General features: G+C 45.1%; 1 protein-coding gene across 3 annotated transcripts in view; it reads right to left on the bottom strand.

Annotated features, from left to right (window-relative positions):
- GPM6A (glycoprotein M6A) overlaps positions 1–13,054 on the bottom strand; it is a 334,124-nt gene that overhangs the window by 178,183 nt on the left and 142,887 nt on the right. The gene's annotated exons all lie outside the window — the stretch shown is intronic.

Here is a 13,054-nt window from a genome sequence, read left to right as displayed (position 1 = left end):
GATTTTTTCAAGATACAAAGTGATGAGTGCAACTGCAGCCTGTCTCAAACCAGGTAACAAAGGATAGGGTTACCATACGTCCGGATTTTCCCGGACATGTCCGGCTTTTGGGGGCTCAAATCCCCGTCCGGGGGAAAATCCCCAAAAGCCGGGCATGTCCGGGAAAATCAGGAGGGAGGGCGGGCTCGGCCGGGGCCTCTTTGGCCGGGGCCGGGCCGGGGTCGCGGGGCCGGGGGCATGGTGCCGGGCCGGGAGCCGGGCCGGGCGTGCGGTGCCGGGCCGGGCTGGGCGCAGGGCCGGGCGGGGAGCCGGGGGCGCGGTGCCGGGCCGGGGTCCGGGCCGCCGGGGGGTGCGCTGGGCCACGGGGCCGGGAGCCGGGGGGCCGGTCCGGGAGCCGGTCCGGGGTCGCGGGGCCAGGGGGTGCGCTGGGCCGCGGGGCCGGGCCGCTGGGGGGTGCGCTGGGCCGCGGGGCTGGGATCTGGGGGGTGCGCTGGGCCGTGGGGCCGGGAGCCGGTCCGGGGCCGGGGGGCCGGGCCGCCGGGGGGTGCGCCGGGCTGCCGGGGGCCGCCAGTGCTGGGCGGGCCAGGGGTGGTCGGCCGGGGGCCGGGGCCGGCACCCCAGGGCCCGAGCCGACCCAGGCTGGAGCCGCCGGGGGGGCCAGCCTGGGCCGCGCCTCCTCCCCCCACACCCCCCCTTACCTGCTTCAGGCTTCCCGCGAATTAAATGTTCGCGGGAAGCAGGGGAGGGGGCGGAGACTTTGGGGAGGGGGCGGAGTTGGGGCGGGGGCGGGGCTGGGGGCGGGGCCGGGGCCCCGTGGAGTGTCCTCCTTTCGGAGGCACAAAATATGGTAACCCTACAAAGGATCAATAAGACCATATTTTTTCAGTTTCTAAATTATTAATCAATTATTTGTCTTGTGCCCCTGCCATCTACACCATATTAGTATTTTATCATGGTCATTCTCAAAAAGACAACCACACTAATAAATGTAAAATTACCAAATTGAAATGTGGCTACAGGCACTTTCTTTGGTCTCACTTACAAGCTCTACAAGTTCTTCTTCTGATCTATGAATCAAAAACTGATTAAGGCCACCTCTGCTACTGCTGCTGCTGTCTTGATTAACAAGTATAGTTGCCATCAAAAGAAAACTTCTTGGAGAGCAAAAAGGAGCCAACTACATGCTGTGAAACTTAGTTACTGCACAACAAAGATCAATTATTCCTTCTCTCTCTTCATCCATCGTTGAAAGCTTTATCATAAGACCCCGAGCTAATTCAGGTCACACAAAAACAAAGAATTTGCAAAAGATACTATGCCTGGAAGCACAGAGTGCCTTGCATCACCTATGACCACACCATCTCCCCACAAAACTATCTCGTCCTGTCTTCTTGTGGGGAACTCAGAGCATGGGGGAAATTAGGAGTAGATGTTTAAACTGAAACACTGAATTTTTCATAGAGGAGGAGAAGTAGCAGCAGCCAACAAGTTTTGTCCTGCTTTTTGTGCAACAACTGAATGTGATTTACCTCAATGGCCCCTATCTAAAGTCAGGCTGCTATGTAACTAGTATATATTAGCATGAACTGGTGCTAACTATAAATAACTCACTGCATTTGTAATAGTGCTAATCTATCTTTAGAACATAGCACATTGCCATTTGCTTGTTTGAGGGTGGGTCTGGAAGTGAGGAGAGGGAATGGCAGATGAAAGAGAAATCTACAGCAGTTATGAAATATTTATGCCTTCCCAGTTACTTTATATGTCTGCAAAACTGGGCCCAATTGAAGTATTTTAATTTCCTTTTTAACATTTTTCAGTCTTTCACTAAAAAATAAATTAAAAACAAGTATATTTTGTTATTTTTGTTTTGGTTTTTTTAATAAATGTAGCGGGTCTAAATGTTACTTGTAGAAGTCAGCATTTATCTTTTATAAAATCTGTCTTTTAAAGTAGAAAAGAAAGAAAAGGAGAGAAGCCATTGGAATCTTCTGCCTATTTTGCCATTAGAGCTACAGTTTCCCTTCCTTTCCTCTAGTTTACAGCATTTACAAACCACAGGCTGCTGATTCCTCTCTGCGCATGTTTAATCGACCCCTATGGTTGCCATGCCAACCAGCAAAGAGAATTCTAAGCTTACCCTGGGCATTTCAAAGCAGTGACCCAATTACTGTCTGTCAACAAATTCACTGGGACAATAGCAAGTATAACACATTACTGAGATTAAATCCCAGAGACTGAACTGCAAAAATGTCTGGAACAAAATCTTCATCAGTTTTAAAGGCCAGAACGCTATAAACAGAGTTAACTGCAATGCCTTTTAATCTTTCAGTGCAATTGTTGATTTTAAAGAGCTATTTCTATCATAATCATATGTATCCAACATTCATTTTATTTAATTTTTCACTAAGTCAACACATTGAAGCAAATGAAATACAAATGGCACTACAATGTCTTTTGCACGTTACAGTCTTTGAACTGGAGAATATTAAACAACATTTTAATTGTTCATCCATAGATACAAGATTAGAAAATAGGGGGTTAATTCTGTCAGTTTGATACAATTTAGCTGTCTAGGTGGGTATCAGATACAAATCACAAAAACACTGATTTGCACAAGTTAGTGCTCTGAAGAGGTTAATTATAGCAACGGTTTTCTGTACTGTTCTATTTCTTCACAAACATAGCCGCAGAAAGATTTTCAAGCTGCAACACTTTCCCTCTTCATTTCCCAATCTTTTCCTTTTCCATGGTCAATTCTATGCTCTCATTGTTGAGATCTGCAGGTGAATTATTCTGAATTAAATAATTCAGTTGAAAAACTCCATACAATCAATAGAAGTAGGCATATGTAGTAGCATATTACCGAACATAGAAAGATATACATAGGTGCTGGAACTAGAGGTGCTGCCACACCCAGTGGCTTGAAGTGGTTTCCAATACAGGATTTACACTTTGGTTCAATGGCTTTCAGCACCCACACTATAAAAATTGTTCCAGCACCCCTGAATATATACATAAAATATATCACATATTACTCTTCTGGTTTATATTGATACCATGAGAATCCCTTGTAAATAGTAGTTACCATTAAAAACAAAAACAAAAAAAAACAGAATAATCAACAGTTATGACACAGTGATATCTGAGATACTTCCATTTTTCCCCCACATGCAGTGTAAGCATTAATTGTGGTCACTCTGTGGTAGCTCTTAGAAAATGCTATTTTTAAATTGCAACCACTGAGGTTCTATTTTTGTACTTCAGTTCTAGTGTGTATCACTCTCTCTATATAGAGTGAGATATTTTACATATATACGTGTGTGTATGTGTAAAATAGGTCGCCCAATACAGATTATATTTAATGTTGCCTGACACTTACTTTTATAAGATTCTGTTTTCATTTGCTTATAAAACTTTGTCACGTATTCAAAAAAGAATTAATAATTCTGTATTTAGATGAGGGTTTGAATAATGTGCAATAAATAAGGCATGGGACCAACCATTGAACAAGGAGAAAAAATATTAAGTAGCTGCTAATTAATTGAGCATAGTTCATTATGTGTACTTAATGAGGCAGGGGTCTAGCGGAAACATAGTCTTTAATTATATGGCTGAATGCTATCATGTTTAGCCTCCACAGAAGGGGCCTAAATTAAGACTGCATGGGCACCTTAATTCTGGCATTTCTTAACTTTTGAGTGCCTGACTTTGCAATCTTAAGAATGTTCTTTTAACATAGTTTTTTGAGTGTAATGTGTACGTGCACGCACACAAATGGCAGCAACGAAAATGTCAAAAATGTTGCCTGTCATGCCGCTCATTGGCAGTAGAGCTTGCCCCAATATCACTTCACCAGGAATATTCACAGGAATATTTGTGGAGAAGGAAGTAAAGAGAAAGGTAAAATCTTCTCCACCTCCCAAATTGTTTCTGGCAGGGAACAGAAGATCTCACAACCTGCTTTCATTGTGGTAGAGAAGGAGGAGAAAAGTTCCTGAAGCTTGGCCTCTCTCCTTAGTCAGAGCTTTGAATAAATCCCCAAAATGTAAGCAATCAAATGCCTGCTGACTCCAGGACAAGAGCAGTAAAATATTGCACAAAGGATAACAAATGTTTCCTGAGACAATTTTGTATTTCCCAAAGCCAATGGCAGAGGGCAGTATGAACAACTGAATTCACTATTATATCGTGAGGAACACCATGATTTGATTGTACACACCCCCAGCCTTAGACACAATATAATAATATCAGAACACCGTTTTACCCAGGGGTGATATTTAATAGCCACTGCTCTCAAAGCCAGGTAGTTTCTGTATTATTTGAGGTGCACACTCCCACACAGCATAGCAAGATAACTGGCAGAAAGTCCCCCCGTGTTGGTTATGAAGGACCAAGAGTTCAAATGTAAGGTGAGCACAAACCTTTCTCCTCTGCTAATGGGAAGGAGGTGATCACAACAGCAGGATGAAAGGCAGAGGGAGCAGCCCTCGCTTTCATCCAGGGGCCATAGCACCATCCCCTGCCCAACTACTCCAAACACCCAACCCACCATAGCTCTGGCAACCAAACTCATCTATCCCATCCACCACCTTGCAGCCCCAATACACGTATACCCATCTTGCTGCCACAGCAGCCAGACCAGGCATCTCACTACCCAGCAGCCCCAAGTACTCACTCTCCCACCCAGAGTCCCCAAGGCCCCTCATCACCCAACATCCACCCATCCAGCTAGTTTCCCTGCCTCCTGTATGTTTGTGGAGAAGCCCCTCCACCACCTGCTTACTAGGGAGCCAGGAGGGTCTAAGCTTCAGTAGATGGAGTAGATAAGGGGGAAAGAAGGAGAGGTACTGGATACTGGGCCAAGCAGTATCCAGAGCAGGTGAGTCGGGGTGGCTCTAGGCACCAGCAAAACAAGCAGGTGCTTGAGGCGGCAAATGACCAGGGGCCAGGAGAGCGGAGGTGATTGTGCCCTGGCTGGAGAGACCGGGCAGCCCCCTCCAACGCCCGCTGCTTGCACCTGCTGGCACAGAGCTGTGACACCCACCTCCAGAGGGCAGCACCAAGCCCCCGGTGTGCTTCACGGGAAAGGAGAGACAGGAGGCAGAGCTGTTCGGTGTCTCCCACACAGCTCCAGGCCCCTGTGGCTACTTGGCAGTGACAGCCAGGCTGGGTAGCCCACCAGCAGCGTGACTTGGTCTGACCCGCACGGACCACATGAGCCCTGGGGTTGGCGCTAACATCCTGCCTATGCCAAGGCCTCTGGCACAGGGGCAGCTCTAGCTCTGCCCAGGCAGACATAGCCCAGCTCACTCCTTGGCAGGCCCAGTGAGTAAATGAGTACACTAGTAGGAAATTAGTGAAATAAAAACAACTACAAATTCTCTGTTTTCATTTTTTTTTATTTTAAACCGTCAAAAACAAAACAAAACATTGCAAAGTGCAAACGTGTAAAAGCCAAAAAAAAAAAAAAAAAAGAGGGGAAGGGGGGGGCAAAAATGTTTTCCTTGGGGTGGCAAAAAATCAAGAGCCGGCCCTGGGGTTAGCACCCCCTTCTCACCCCCACAGGGCTACATCCAGTATTGCCAACCTCAAGCATTCAACAAAAATCACATCATAAAAAAAAATATTTTTAAACCAAATAATAAATGTGGGGGTTTTGTTCTTTGCCTTCTGAGTCCCGAGCTTCACTTTTTCAAGCTTTTATGCACAATGACAAGGGCTAGAAACTTACTCTTAAAAAAAAAAAGTGAAAGCTGAGGTTCTCATGTAAGCAACTGGAATTTGAGGAAATGCAAAAAACATCACAAGACTCACTGTAAAATTACTAGAGTTGGCAACACTATCTTTAATCTTTGCTCAAAGCCTTTGCATGGGGAAAACTGTACAGTGTCACTGTTCCTTTCTTGTTTTTTCCTTGCCCTCAAGTGCAGATGATTTACTGCAGCCCTTTATTGGATGCAGATTACTTCACCCACCATGCCAGCTCAGTTCTGCTGGCCAGTGCATTGGGGTGTCCAGAGCCAATCCATGCCTCTTTCCACGCCACCTTGCTTGACATGGAGTATGAAGCATGTAGCTCTGCTGTCCCAGCTGCGCTCCCAGCCATGCTGCAAGAGGCGGCAATAAGATCAGGCAGGGTGCAGGGGGCCTTACTCCCTGGCACGACAGCATTAATCTGAGACACAATCTGGTCCATAATGAAGTTAGTAAATGAATATTTTACTAAGTGCATTCTTTTCCCCAAAAAATAATTGCATTGAGTTCCAGCCAGTATTATTAATAGGGTGCTTAGATTATTATTAAGTACCAACAGAATCCAATCTGCTCTGCAAAACTGATGTAGTTGCCAGAAACGCAGTATCTGGCAGCTGCCATTAAAAGAAAAGAAGAGGGCAGATATTGCCATTCGCGCAATATAATGCTCTGGTAAGAGCACTGAAATCAACACACATGGAAATAAATGCATCACCAACGTCATGCAGTAAGAACAGTGTTTCTTTTAAAAATAATGCAAAGTAAGTATGCATTTAGACCACAGCATACAATAAATATATTATTTATTAATGAAACAATGACAACATGCTCAGCACTGCAAAAGCCACAAAAATGAATGCAAACCCTGCCCTGGAGAGCTTAACATCCAACAGATATGGTGCAGAGGGGACTCAGTGGATGGGAAGCCTAGACAAAGGAATAACATTATATGAAACTCACACAGATCATTCTCAGCAAGCTGGAGAACCTGTCATCACAGGTGCCCATGGAGAAAGAAGATCCTCCACAAAGACAGGAAACTTCTGTGTATTCACAGCTTTTCAATCCTTGAAACACCTTGCTGGGAGTTATCTGACACAAGGAATCCCAGTCTCCACTTGATCCATAGATTAGAAGACCTTTAGGTCTTGTCAAGTGTTGAGTCTCCCATGCCCCAGCAGACTGAGTCTTCAAATATCCCCACCCAATAAGGTAAAGCATGAAGGCAATGAGATAAAGGAGTGAGAGTCAGTGTCCCAATTCCACCCCCTTTTTCTTGCCATATTTCTGCCTCCCAAAAGGTCTTCTGACCAAAATTTCTTCTGGGCCCTCACTCCCTACTTCCCACCTGCTCTTCCTGCTCTTTCCCTCTCTTGGCAATACGTTCTGTCCCTTCTTCCTCTTCAAAAAACCTGTTGGTGCTCCCTACCATGGGCATTCTTCTGCCTCCACCCATTCATGGTGCTGTTCTGCAGCAAGTTTTTTTTTTTTTTTCCTTCATACCCTGCCCAAAAAGGCCATTCCTGTGCCCCAAACTAAAGACTTCCTACACAGCCCCACATCTTCCTACACAGCCCCACATCAGGCAGGCAATCCTGCTACCCCTCAATGGAGTCTTCCATCATGCCCCTCAACCCACCTCCACTGAACAGCTTCCCCTGCTGTTCCCTAAGCGGAAACTTCCTCTGCACTCCACCAAGGCTTGTAGCAATTGTTCTTCTTTCAGTTGGGAATTTTCTCTGCCAATACACCAACGGCACTCCTATGAACTCAATGCAAGGCTTCCTCAGGGGTCCCATCCCCAGAGACTTAATTCTACCTACTGCTCCCTCTTCTCCACTTCCCAGCCAGGCTGTCCCTGTCCTCACACTTCCCCTTCAACCAGCCTGTTCCTGTCCCCACTTCCTCTCCTCTTGCCTCCAGAACCCTGTCTGTTCCCTTCTCCACCTCCTCAACCAGACTATGACTATCCATCTCAGCCCCTGTGTGTCTCAACCCTAACTTCTGTCCTTGCACACACTGGATGCCTAGTCTAAAGTCATGTTTCCCTAACAAACATGTTTTTTCTGTCAATGCAGAATAGAAAAAAGCATTTTAGAACACAGCTCAGCCACAACCATGTTTAAACCTGGTTACTTTTTTATTATGGATGGGATCTTACTTACCGGTAGTTATTGCTTAACAGTCTAGAGAGCTTACACTGTTTTTTGGTTACAACCAGCAGTTCTCAAACTGTGGGTTGGGACCCCAAAGTGGATCATGACCCCATTTTAACAAGGTTGCCAGGGCCACTGTTAGACTTGCTGGGACCCAGGGCTGTAGCTGAAACCCGAGCTCCACCCCGATCTGGAGCAGGGCCGGCTCCAGGCACCAGCCCACCAAGCTTGTGCTTGGGGCGGCACCTGGAGGGGGTCAGCATGGCGCGGTGTGGTGCTCCGGCTCCAGCCACCGGGGAGAGCGGAGCCGCGGTGGGCTCGCCGCCCTCCCCCCGGCGCTCTGGCCGCCGGGGAGAACAGAGCCCCGGCCTGGCTTGCTGCCCTCCCCCCGGCACTCTGGCCGCCGGGGAGAGCGGAGCCCCGGGCGGGCTGGCCGCCGGGGAGAGCGGAGCCCCGGGCGGGCTGGCCGCCGGGGAGAGCGGAGCCCCGGGCGGGCTGGCCGCCGGGGAGAGCGGAGCCCCGGGCGGGCTGGCCGCCAGGGAGAGCGGAGCCCCAGGCGGGCTCTCCACCCTCCTCCCGGCGCTCTGGACGCCGGGGAGAGCGGAGCCCCGGCAGGGCTCTTCGCCCTCCTCCCGGGGCTCTGGCTGCCAGCGGAGCTGCGGCGGGCTCGCCACCCTCCCCCATGCTGCGCTGGGGGGGGGGGGGTGGCAGGAGGCTTTTTTGCCTTGGGTGGCAAAAAAGCCAGAGACGGCCCTGATCTGGAGTGGCGGGTGTCAGGCTGCAGACCCCTCTTCCCCAACCTGGGGTGGCGGGGCTCTGGCTTCACCCCTATCCCGGGGTCATATAGTAAATTTGTTGTCAGAAAGGGGCTGCAGTGCAATGAAGTTTGAGAACCCCCATCTTACACCAAAGACATGTTTATGAAATAAAAATGCATACAGTATACAACTTTAATCATAAGCAGGGGAATGGGGAGGATGAATGCATGAATGATTACACTAAAGATTACTCTAAAATAAAGATTAAACCCTCTGCTCATATGTGGAAGAAGTATCCATGTGATAAATTGCAACCCTTTATGATACATGAATTTTTCCAGCACCTTTGACTGCCTCATTTGCTCTTTCCATACTAATGGGTGTCCCGGGGACCCATTCAGACAGGTGACATTTTTTCCTTGATTAAAATCGGCCTGCCAAAGAAATATTTCTTTCCCCTCCTCCTCACAACTATAGATCTTCCCAGCACAAGCAGGGTTTAGTTTTTGATTAGTGACATCTTTCTGTACATATGTATAGTGGTCCTTATGAACATGTCCTATAGAATTTAATGCAGATGAAACCTTTACTTCTGCAGGACCTCATGATGGACTTTAAAATGCAAATATTTTTGAGTCATTTTAAAGGACTTTATGGCTCATTCTGAGCTCTAGTTAGATTTACGGCAATTAAGGCACTTGGTTTTATAGATGGATAACAAAAAAAGTCTCAATAAAAACATAGAAAAGTCCCTAAAAATATTTGTGATTCTTTTTTTTTCTAACATAGGTGGCATACACAAATAATGATATGCTGTGCAGTAAACCTTTTTAGACATTTGTTTGGGATGACCTTCATACTCTCAATTAGTGAAACCACATGAGTTAATGAGGTATCCCAAATTCATGCCAATAAAATATTTATGCCACCACATGCTACTAGGTATTGTCTCTCGCTAGCTTATATTAATACAGACACATATTATACATATGCGCACTCATACACCTGTACATGTACATGTTTTGTTAGGTTCACTTGTTGTGCTTATCATTGAAAATGTGGGTCTTTAAGAGTGACTCGAACAGGGAAAGGGAAGTGGCTTTGAGGACAAGAATATGCAGTGCATTTCATGCATTGGGGGCAGCATGGAATAAAGCACAGATATGGAATGTGGTTTCCCATAATACTACACAGAAAGTATAATACACTGATTAAATCAACCACATGTAACATGTCCTCCTCTGTGTTCTTCTCATCTGTTGTAGTAAGCCCATATAGTCTACATGCATGTATTAATTGTTTGAAATGATGGTCACTGATTACTGTATTTTCTGTTTATTTTTTACATTTTTTTTTTTTGGAGAGCTTTGTGAGGTGAATGGTTTTCAGTAAAATTATTAAAATGTCAAGGATTAGGCAGCCATTTTACTTAAGTTTTTACAAGTTGGAGTATACCATCAGATATATACATGATTCCTCGCTGTTGTGTTTTCTTATATAGCCTGCATTTGATTTGGGATACTACAAAAATGCCCTTAACCGTTTCTACCAAAACAGTATGCAAGATTTTAATAGGCCCAGCCCTTCTGTAATTGCTACGGTACTGACTTCGCTGTCTCACCCTATAAATGACTGGGTTAACTTCTAACCTCTAATACCATTATTGCCACTGACAACTCTGCAAGGGCAAGCTTCCAGGAACTTTTATGCCCTGTGTATGTGCACAGATGGGCGTGGCAAGTTTTATTAAATCCACTGTTTTTATTTTTGAATATTTTCCTGCCCATGGCAGCATATAAACAAACCCACAGAGTCTGAGAAATTATTGAAAGCATGCAATGGTTATATTTTGGATACTGTATGACAAGTAGTAAAACTAAAGAGCTAAATCCAAGCTCAATGTTGCCCTGACAGGTCCAGGAAGATTGGAGCACAGATACTACCTGCTACAACCATGCGGGCAGGGGACTGGACTCGATGACCTCTTGAGGTCCCTTCCAATCCTAGAATCTATGAATCTATGAAACCCTCTCTTAAGAAGACTCCTAACCACGGCAGGATTTATTCTGGCTGGCCTGGGAAACAAAGCTATGGGGTTTTTTTTTATAGACAACTGCATCCCAGACAAGCACTTTCTGTTCACCACAGTATACATACTCGCCAGCCGGACAGCTAAACACACACACAACCTGCAAGCCATGCTCCCTTGGGAATGTATGTGGTGCATAGGTCACGGCATTAGGTGGGCTCATCTCTTAGCACTCTCATTAGTAATCACTGATATCCTGCCCTGCTGTTCCCGGACTTGGCTGGGGAGACAGTAAGCATTCCCTATATTCTTCTCCCCACCTTGCAAACCAGAGGGCATGACTTAGGCCACTCTCTTTCCAACACTCACAATATTTCAGCTACTTAACTTTTAATAAACACACACAAGGTCCCAGTCTGTTTCCAGTGAAATCAGTGGAAGTTTTGGTATGGATTTTAATTATCATGCTCCTGAGACTTCTTGTGCATGGTTCAACCCTGAGCCAATAAGGACAAATGGGGCACTGCACAGACACAGGAGGCCACCTTCATGGAGCCAATGTCAGAATCAAGTCACAGGAGTGGATCCTTTTAAAAAATAAAAAAACCTAGCATGAGTGCTGCACTCTAATACTACAAAAAATACTGTTTCCATATGCTTGTCACTTACTGTAAATGGGATAGGGGGTATGTGCAGGCTGGAAACACCAAAAATGTTTCTTCCTAAACATACATGAAATGTACAGTATGGATAAACCCAAGCATTCAAAGATCACGTATTAGGCCTCCAAACTCATGAGATTTTTAAATATAATATAATATATTTGGTAGTGATTTATTTTCCTTCTAGATTAGCATTTTTGGTTCACATTTTCAAGCTTTTTTCCTGAAGCTGTGAGGGCTAGACATTTATTTAAAAAAAAAATGAAATCTGAGATTATCCTAATGAAGCCAGACGACTTCAGGAGCTGTTTTAAGAAAAACTGGGAACTCATGACAAAAATCACAAGAATTGGCAACACTGATTGGGTCATAATAATTTTTGTGCAAGACCATCAAAAAAGGTGGCACTAAATACCCCCTCTTCCTTGACTGGTCACCATGATATATAAAAGACCTGTGAAAAAAGAAGCAAGAGAGAAGAAACTAGAGCACCTGTAAATTGCACCAGAAAGAATTTTTGAAATCTTATACTATAGGTGTGTAGAACACAAAGAAAGAATTCCTGGCCTTCATAATATGCCCATAAAGCATCATAAAGGGAAACTATTCTGGGGAAGAATTTATAGCTTGTTTAATTCCACCTACCTACACTTGTATTCACTCAAGTGTTTCTCACTGTCAGGAAGTTTCATGTTACCTTGCAGATAAAAATCACTTTGATTCAGATGGAACTATCCACTGAAGTGGATGCAGAGCAATGTCACGTAAGCTCTTTTTGGCTTTATGTCAGACAGTGGAACGAGCTGAAATTCTGTGGTATTGGTGTGCTTTGGGCTCCATCTGTGGATTGGACTCATGTCAGTCTAGGTTAAGGCCAGTTTGGAAACAGTGGGCCCATTCATTTCTGTTGAAGATTGGTAGTGCCTCTCCTTTTGAAGGAAAAATGCCAGTGATTTTTTACACTAAAGGAGGGCTAGATGAAGCCTCTGCTTAGGGAACTAGCCTTGGAAAGGGACACCCAGTCTTGTCAATTATAGAGCTACATCAAATCTCCCATTTCTGAGGGAAATTATTAAAAGGATGGTAAGTGAGGAAACCCTGACAGCATCTAGAGTGCTCACATTTCCTTAGCCCCAGTCTTTTTTGTTAGGGATTTGGTACAGAACAGAAATTGTCCTAGTAGCATTGGCTGATGATCCCCTCCTAAGCAAGGACAACATGTCCATTCTGATTTTTTTTATATCTACCAGCAGTAGAATTGGTCAAAACATGGAGAAAAAAATAAATCACAAAATGTTGCTAACCTTTGTTAGGCTAAATTAATAGCCACCCAGGCATACTGGAAGGTCATCCTTAGGTATAAACATTTAGACTGAGAATGAGAGCACTTATCTTTCTTAATATTCTTATTTGTGGGTGATTTATTGTTAACGATAGTTATGAGGAAGTATGGGGGTGAAATAAATACATGGTCTACATAACTTTCAACCTAACTTTTTATTACATTCCAACTTCTGAAAATCCTCCCATCCACCAAACCAAGCTGGATAACAATTAAGAGGTCAGATACTGCCCTCAAACGGTAGTGGAACTTCCACTGAAGTCAATGGACATTTGTGGGTGCAGATGGCCTAAAAGTTTGATTTGCACTGAAGTCAGATAAGCAAGTGTAATCATAGGGTTTTCTACTGC

This window comes from Malaclemys terrapin, chromosome 5, assembly GCF_027887155.1.
Source record: "Malaclemys terrapin pileata isolate rMalTer1 chromosome 5, rMalTer1.hap1, whole genome shotgun sequence".
NCBI classification, from domain to species: Eukaryota; Metazoa; Chordata; order Testudines; family Emydidae; genus Malaclemys; species Malaclemys terrapin.
The sequence above is the reverse complement of the archived record's forward strand: the minus strand, read 5'-3'. Positions and strand labels throughout refer to the sequence as shown.